General features: G+C 43.3%; 1 protein-coding gene and 1 long non-coding RNA gene across 10 annotated transcripts in view; one reads left to right on the plus strand and one right to left on the minus strand.

Annotated features, from left to right (window-relative positions):
* SLC4A4 (solute carrier family 4 member 4) overlaps positions 1–3577 on the plus strand; it is a 352153-nt gene extending 348576 nt beyond the window's left edge. For all 9 annotated transcript variants that reach the window (XM_083571036.1, XM_083571040.1, XM_083571041.1 and 6 more), the window contains one exon: positions 3348–3577. The gene's annotated coding sequence lies outside the window, so the exon portion shown is untranslated. The remainder of the gene's footprint in view (positions 1–3347) is intronic.
* Positions 1256–3105, minus strand: LOC310742571. The gene is made up of 3 exons (XR_014538569.1): positions 2992–3105; positions 2073–2528; positions 1256–1455 (listed from the first exon to the last, which is right to left on the minus strand). It is a non-coding gene; the product is annotated as an uncharacterized lncRNA (long non-coding RNA).
* Positions 3578–8733: the final 5156 nt, after the last annotated feature.

The following is an 8733-nucleotide window of genomic DNA, read 5'->3' on the forward strand; positions in this document are numbered from 1 at the left end:
ACATTGGCCAGCATGATGCCTCTTGGAAGCCCGGAAGCAGGACCTGAGTATGAGAACCCACTTTTCACTTGCAGTTCCCAGCAATTGGTACTCTTTAGGTCTCAACATTTACACATCAGTTCATGATTGTTGTTGTTGTTGTTTTAAAAGAATAGGCTTCATGAGGATTTTAGTGCAAATTTCTCCTAACATACACATATTTGCAAAGCAAAAATTTCCCCAAGAAAGTATATTTCTGTATGTTGTTTCCCCTCATTTTTATGTACACTTTACCTTAGTATGTGAATTTTTTTGCCTATTACATGACTGGAGAACTGCAATGCAAAATGTAAAGAAGTACAGTCGTACCTCGGTTCTCAAAAAGAATGCATTTCGGGAGTCCATTCGACTCCCGGAACCGTTCGAAAACCAAGGCGCGGCTTCCAATTGGCTGCAGGAGCCTCCTGCAGCCAATTGGAAGCCACAGAACCTGCGCTGGATGTTCAGCTTCTGAAAATCGTTCAAAAACTGAAACACTCACTTCCGGGTTTCTGTTGTTCAGGAGCCGATTTCTTCGGGAGCCAAGGCTTTTGAGATCCAAGGTACGACTGTATGCAATTTGGAGGACGGCTGTATTTTTGGTTCTCATATTATTTCAGAAAGTGCTTTTCAGATAAGTTTGCTTTTAAATAGGAACAGAATCCAATTTCTCCCCTTTCCCCACTGTGAAAATAAATGGAGACGGATGCACTATAAAAAGTGTAAAATAAATAAATGAATGAATGTTGAATAAATGAATGGACTTTTTTTTTTTTTGTAAGAAGGCCAAATAATTTGCCCAGCCCTTTGCAAAACCAGTGACTGGTTTCAGCTCAGCATTGGAATTTTGCAATGCATTCATGTACTTCTTTTTGGAAACAGCTTTTGTCAATGCCAATTAAGTCTTCAGCATGTGAAAAAGCTCTTGAGATACAAAGAGAGGCGACTCGGTGTCCTCCCCTATTTATCTACACAGCACTCTCAGTCGTGGTGCACAGCCGAGTATCAACAACAGAGCAGAACACAGTGGTAAATAACTGATATTTAAATGATTGGCTGCTAAATAATGTACATCAACAGCATGTCACTCTCTCTTGAAATATTTCCAGCACCAGGAAAACAAAGCGAGGAATGAAAGCTGGAGAAAACCAGCACATCACCAGTGAGCCTCCATGTGAGGAGTGGTATATCTTTTAAAAAACATAAGCCTATAGTGACTGTATAACATTTTTACAGTCCCAGAGATCCTCCAAAAGAATCCTAGGATTTAAAGGGATGATTTGGAAACCATGCAAGATGGATATGAAAGTCAGGATGGTGGATGTGAACTCACCTAATCTTCACCCCTATGTCTTAGATTTTGCTCCATTTCAGAACCACAGTAAATACTACGACATGGTATGAAGGCTGCTTTTCAGAATTTTAACCCCAACATAGCTGTCAACTTACAGATTTGAAAATAAGGGACCAGCAGCCTTGAAAATAAGGGACCAGCAGCCAAAATAAGGGACCTGCAGCCTCACCTGTTCCAGGCACTCCAGTCTTCCTGTCCTCTTGTAGTCTGGTCAAACTCATGCTGGTAGTTCTGAGAACACTGTCCAACCAACTTTGTAACCAGAGGTTCAAGTGAATAGAATCTGAATCACATGCACCACAAGGCCTATGCAGCCTCAACTTAAGATGGCTCCCCGGCCTGGCTTTGCACTGCAAAGTTTGCAGCAGCACGTGCAACAAAATGGCGTCCAGCATTCAACCCCCCCCCCTCAGCTTGCATTAACTAGCCACACACAAGGCATGCAAGCTCCACCCCCCCAGTCGTTCTTAGACTTCTTATTGGGTGAGCAACACAGCCAAGCAAAACAGTTGGAGCCTCCCTCCTCCCTGGCCGGCCGGGAGGGAGGGAGAGGAGCTGCTTCCTTTGAAATTTAAGGGACATCATTTAAGGGACATTTAAGGGACATCCATCAATAAGGGACAGCAGCGGGACATGGCGCTGGAATAAGGGACTGTCCCTTCAAATAAGGGACACTTGACAGCTATGAACCCCACCCCACCTTTTAAAAGACATATATTTAGTTGCTTAGAAAAGCTACAAAGTTTGGCTGCTGTGAAACACTAATGAATGTTGAATTTTCATGCATTTAGTTTTACCCCCTTTTGAGGTTCTTCAGTTAATTCTCTGCTATTTTTACCATATTGTGTCATTTTTAAATTTCTTAAAATGCTAACTTTGTTTTGTTTGAGCAGATGAAATAAAATTGCAATATATAAAAAGAAAAAAAGGCAAAGAAAGAAAAGAAAATGGTGATGATAGCTCTCAGGAAGATTTTACAAAACAAAGACTATCCACATTAATGCATGACTGTCTCTATGGTTTTAAGTTCACACATTACTATTCAAGTGGAAGGGAACAAACTATAAAAAAACAATAATGCAAAAACTGGCAGAGACCAAATTTCAACCTTATTTCCAATAGAACCAAGGTGTGAAATCTGACAGAAACATATGTCCTTAGAATTTTTGTTGTTGTTGTTTAGTCATTTAGTCATGTACGACTCTTCATGACCCCATGGACCAGAGCACGCCAGGCACTTCTGTCTTCCACTGCCTCCCGCACTTTGGTCAAACTCCTGCTGGTAGCTTCGAGAACACTGTCCAACCATCTCGTCCCCTTCTTCTTGTGCCCTACATCTTTCCCAACATCAGGGTCTTTTCCAGGGAGTCTTCTCTTCTCCTGAGGTGGCCAAAGTACTGGACCCTCAGCTTCACGATCTGTCCTTCCAGTGAGCACTCCAGGCTGATTTCCTTAAGAATGGATAGGTTTGATCTTCTTGCAGTCCATGGGACTCTCCAGAGTCTCCTCCAGCACCATAACTCAAAAGCATCAATTCTTCGGCGATCAGCCTTCTTTATGGTCCAGCTTTCACTTCCATACATTACTACTGGGGAAATCATAGCTTTTACTATACGGACCTTAGAATTACATTGGCCCTAATTTTCTTTCCTATTTCAAGAAGTCTAATAAGTGGATTTTTTTTTTAATCCTAGCTGCTGACTGGTTTGGATTTGGGAGATGTGTGTGTGTGTAAGTAATTAACTGTTATTATATATATGATTGCTTTAGACATGTTTTATTGCACTGTGAACTTGCTTTGAGATGCTTCTAGGAAGTGATTTATAAATGAAATTAATAATAATAGTGCACCAAACAGCACTGGGACAGATGTACTAACAAAGACCCATCACAAGGACTATACGACCCTTTGGGTCCTTTTCAACTCTGCAGTTCTATGATTCTATGGAAACCTTACTTTACTTTTTCTCCCCAGGTGGCAAAAGCCGTAGAGGTGGGCGGAGGAGAAAGAGAACATGTCAGGCCCCATGAAACCCAAAGCCTCAGGCTATTGCCCTGTTCAGTCTCTACTAAACAACACTCGAGAGCCATCCCCCATCAGACTACCTGAGGCAACCTCGCCCTACAAGATCCCAGCAACTTGCTTGAGAATGAACAGTGTCCTCTGTCAATAAACTCTGAAATGCCATCACCACCACAATGAAATTTCTGGTTGGTTCTGTCATAGGCGCAATTGTTTGCAATGAGCGGCTGGGGAAACCCAGCCAGACGGGCAGGGTATAAATATATTTATTATCATTATTTAAACTCCTTCATGCAAATAGTTGGCTGGCTAGTTTCTTGGGATGTGGGAGAAACAGCCTTTCCCAGCTGAATGAATGGGTCTTTGCCATGAGTGTGCATTTGTTAGGCTTTTAGCCTTGTTTTATACACATTTGTTTTATTTGTGTTTTTAACTATTTTTTAATGATCTTATGTCTAAACCACCTTAGACAATGGTCTAGAAAGTTATCAATCAATCAATTAATTGCAATATTGGTCAGAATTATAATACAATCATACCTTGGATTCATGAGCCAAGGCACACTGGAGCAAACTTGGGGGAGGACTCCACTGAGGACACTATTAATGTTCACACTGGAGAGGAAGGGGTTAAAGTACATAGTGCCTCAGCTCATCAAAAAATGTGACAGCAGGGAAGCCAATGTACTGGTCCTTATGTGCCAGTTTAAAAAAAAACCAGTCATTGGCCAAGGCTTTAGAAAAGCGAAATAGTTTCAGAATGTTGTTTATTTCTTAAATTTTGTGTTAGTTCCTCCTTTCTTTCAGCCAGGGCTCAGGGCAGGTGATATTTAACAGGCGATAAAACATGAAGAGAATGCACTCGAAAGGGCTGGCCATCTGCTGCTTCAGACAAAGCATTCAATGCGTCATCAAGAGCACTCCCACATGGAAGACAGTAAAGGAGATGAACGATCAGAAGCAAACAAGCCTATAACATTATCTGCACACTGAATTGCTCTGGTGTGAACACTTTTCTATGGAAGACATGATCCTACCAGGAACATTGTTGGGCAAACACCACTCCTTAAAAGTTCATGCCTTCAAAATGAAATATTACCTATGTGATTTAGTGTAGCATGCATCCAGCCATGAGCCGACCTATAACTGGGCCTTACTGTTTGTCCATGTAGTTCAGAACTGAGGAACCTCAGGTGCTCCAATGATTGTTGGACTACAACACCCATCAGCCCTGGACAACGTGTCCGGTTGGGATGATGGGAAATGTAGTCCAGCAACACCTGGAGGGCCTGAGATTCCTCACCCCTAATCTAGTTGAATACAGTAAACTCTTGCCATGGCTTCCTAAGGCTGTTATGAAACAGTCCCTTCAAACTCAACACCCATGCGCAGGTGGGAGAGTTAGTCAGTGACAATTTAAGGGGTGTTTTTGCCCTCTTCCAAATGGTCTCAGCAGAGAAGAGGGAAGTTTCCATGGCTGTGATCTAGCGTCTTCTCATTTCCCCAGACCCTTGCTTTAAAAGGGTTTAAAAGCTGCTAGTTCGGCCAGGAGCATAGCCCTGACTGTCATTGCCATGGTTCTTGCTCTGGTGTGCTCTGGTGTTGCGGCATATCTGGGGAAATGAACCTGGTTTCAAGAGCACAGGGGAGCTGTCCAGCAGCTTCAGCACGTTTGTGAACTACGTATTGCTTAGTTGTGGAATTAGTAGCTGATCCATAGAGCTGTTGCGCCAGCAACCACAGTGGCCAGGGGTGTGGAACCTGTGGCCCGCCATTTGTTGTTGTTGTACTCCAGTTCACATCAGCCCCAGCAAGTATAGTCAATGGCCAGGGATTGTGGGTGCTGGAGCCCAGGGTCTCCCAAAGGGCCAGAGATTCTATATCTCTGCACTAGACAGCAATTGAGAATTGATGGAACAATTCTGGTTGCTTCACTGCATCTGGTGTCCTTGTGGGGCTCTGAACCTGACTGTACTTTAGGAAGCTTTGTTGTTTATCAGCAGGCTCTGAAATGGACTGCCTTGTGATGCCAGATGAGAATGGTGCTGTCAGTCTTGAGCTTTGCATCAGGCTCACTGACTTGGTTTTTTTGGAGTTCCAGGTGTGACTGTGGGGTGTCTAGAGTCAGGAGTGAGTCATTGGGGGCATATTAGATCACCCCAATTCTGCCATTTCTCTGATCCGTGAACCCCAGGCAGCATTTCAACTTGGGTTATGATATCAGGGTGTCCTTGTTAGAATTCCTGCTCCATGACTGCAGTCATGGGATTTCTGTCTTTCACATGACAGTATATGTTTTGACTCCACAGAGTGGGAAGTGATGGAGACAGGATGTTTATGTTACTGTGTTCCGTGAAGTGGGACTATTGTCCTTTGTTCTTTCTCTCTTTGCTGTCTGATGCTAGAGAAAGAGGGAGCCATGTTGCAGTGCTCCGTGTGTGTTTATATGTAAATAAAGTAGATTAGCCAAAACGCTGAGTTTCTGAGGTCTGTTACGCATGATGCACAAACTCTGCGGATCCCTAGGTGTGCCGATGTCGGTTGGCATCGGTTGCTGTGATGTTTGAGATGAAGAAAGCTTCTGAAGCTCCCAAATGATCGACCAGGAGGGAGGGAACATGCCAGTTGGGCATGTGTCTCTGCCAGGGTCCTACTTGAGTGTAGGCTGAAGTCCTGACAGCCCTGTCTCCCTCCTTATTCACGTTTGAGTTGTAGCCACTCTGCTGGTTTCACTAGATGGTCCTTTGGCCTGATCGCCTTTGGGATGATGATAATGATGATGATCGTCCAGGGGCAGGGTGAGCCGCCCATAGGGCGGGACGCAACGTGGGGCCTCCAGAGTCTGCCTGCCACTCAGCCGCCCTACAGCAGGGGGAGAGGCAGCGGGTGGACCATTTGGGCAGCATGAAGCCTGCATGCGTCCAAGGCATCGCGTCTCTCCCAGAGGAGACGTGTGGCTTGGGTGTGCTGCAGGCCCCGTGGTGAGTGCCGTCCGGCATTTTGTCACCTCCCTCAATGGTGACACCCAGGTCATACCACCCCCCCTTCCTCTGCCCCTGGTGATGGGTCTAGTGGATGTGATTCTGGCCCTTTCTATGCATTCATTATAAAAGGCATGTGAGTAAAATGTAATTTATCTTATTAGCTATGCAGGAAGCCATTTAAATATGTTGTTTGAGTGAGCACTAGATAATAAAAAAATGCAAATTCTTCTTGAGATTTATGCAGTAATGTAAAATGATGTACTGTATTGCCATCTGCTTTCAGCCACTTGGGTGTTATAAAGTGCAGCACAGCATCGGAACCAAATGATTTAGAGAAACATTTGAAGCGGCTTTCGGGGAGATGGACATTGATCCAACAAAGGCTGTCATTTCCTATCTTGGTTCTAATCCAGGCAACACAGTTGCACAAAGCTTTCATGTCAGTTCATTGAACTACTTATCTGCAGGCTGGAAGCCTTTTCCAATTTCACCCTTATTGGGCCTTTCAGCCAAATGACATTTGAGTCACCTGCTTTCAGGCTTCTGCAAAGACAGGTCAAAATAAAATGGGACGGTTTCCTTATGGGAGGTTGGCAATACAACAATGGCATTCCCAACAAAAGCACCCACTGGGCATTTGGGATCATGGTGATGATTGACAGCAATGGATGTGGTACTTAGTAGGTCTGTGCCCTAAGCATCTTACAATATAAAATTTGACACTGGGGGAGAAGACATGCAAAAGCAGTGAGGGGAGAAGGTAAATGAGAGCTGATTTTGCTTGCATTTTGCTAACAAGGCATGCTGATTTGATAAACTGCTTCTCCCAGGGAAAGCTCAAGCAACTCATCAGTTTTGATACAGGACTGAAATGCATGATCAGCACATCCATGCAGTGCAACTGTCATTGGGTGGAACCATTTCAGACTGCAGGTGGGGAAAATGTGTGAGTTTTCCTCCTTGCAAAACCTAACAGCTACTTGCACATGGGAAACTAGCACGGCAGGCAGAAGACTGAACTAGAACTGCTCTTGCTGACATTCAGTGTTTTATATTTGCACAGAGTTTTCAATATGGGAGAGAATTCAAACAACCAATTCCCACTGCCGGTTTCAGCCTGAAATGGCACAGCCCAGCAAAAGCTGTACCACATGATGGCTCTGACAGTGCCTTTCAGCTCCAAGAAAATACAGACAGTTCACCTGGAAATGTGGGGTGTTTCCCATGTTATCTTAGCACATATAAGGCAGGGGCAATGTGGTGTCATGCAGATTATAGAAACAGGATAGAGATATTAAAGTGTTCTTGTGAAGGAAACTTAATATTGTGCAGGGGCTTTCACAGTGCTGCATATGAATAAGGGATGTTACGATATCCCTTATTCATATGCAGCACAGATCTGTGGTAACATATAATACAAATCCTCAGCAAGAACTCTCAATATTGGGGCTCCTGTGACAAGTTATTCCCTGAACTAACCACCTGTGGGACGTGACATCCTTTTGCAGGGCCTGCAAGATAGAGCTGTTCCACCTGGCCCAGTTTGACCCTCCCATCTATGGGACCTTGTAAGTTACCTCTTTGGCCCTTTTATCGGCTTATGTGGGATCAACATGGATAGCTGGCCCTGATGAATACTTGAGGTTCCAGACCCCTATGGTTGTAATTCGTGGGCAGTCATTTAATTTTATCCTGATTCTAATTTTCAAGCTGTATTTTAATCAATTGTTTGATTGTGTTTTAATGTATTTTATATCTGATGTTAGCCGCCCTGAGCCCGGTCTTGGCCGGGGAGGGCGGGATATAAATTTGTTTTACTTACTTACTTTGTTACAAAGCTGAGGCACAATGGAAATGAAAACTGTATTATTAAAGGGGGAGGAAATGCCATCATTATTAGAATGGCAAAGCAAGCTCTGAGTTTGTGGAAATGGCAAAACTGACGGCAATCATTAGAGGCCATTCAAATCAGAGAATAATTAAAGAGTGGGATGGAGTGAGGGAATACATGAAAAAATATGGTTCCGGAACTGGAATATTAATAGATCATGTGTAAAACGTGCAGGGGTAAGCAAGGAAATAATAAAAGAATTAATTGAATAATTATTAAACTACAACAACACAACAAGATGGAAGAAGTAAAAAAAATATTGAGATCACACATGGGTGAAGGGGAGTGGGGGGTATAGGGGAATTTATAAAAAATTCTAATATAATATTTCTAATTGCATTGCATTTATATATAGCAAAGGGAAGTCTGTAGCAATTAGGTATATTTTAATCCAGTCAGCTAAGTAATAGGCTTATGTTACAAAACAAATATGGATTTTGAATTTGATGTTTGTAATTCTTTTT

The sequence above is a fragment of the Podarcis filfolensis genome (genome assembly GCF_964270895.1).
Source record: "Podarcis filfolensis genome assembly, chromosome: 9".
Lineage (NCBI taxonomy): Eukaryota > Metazoa > Chordata > Lepidosauria > Squamata > Lacertidae > Podarcis > Podarcis filfolensis.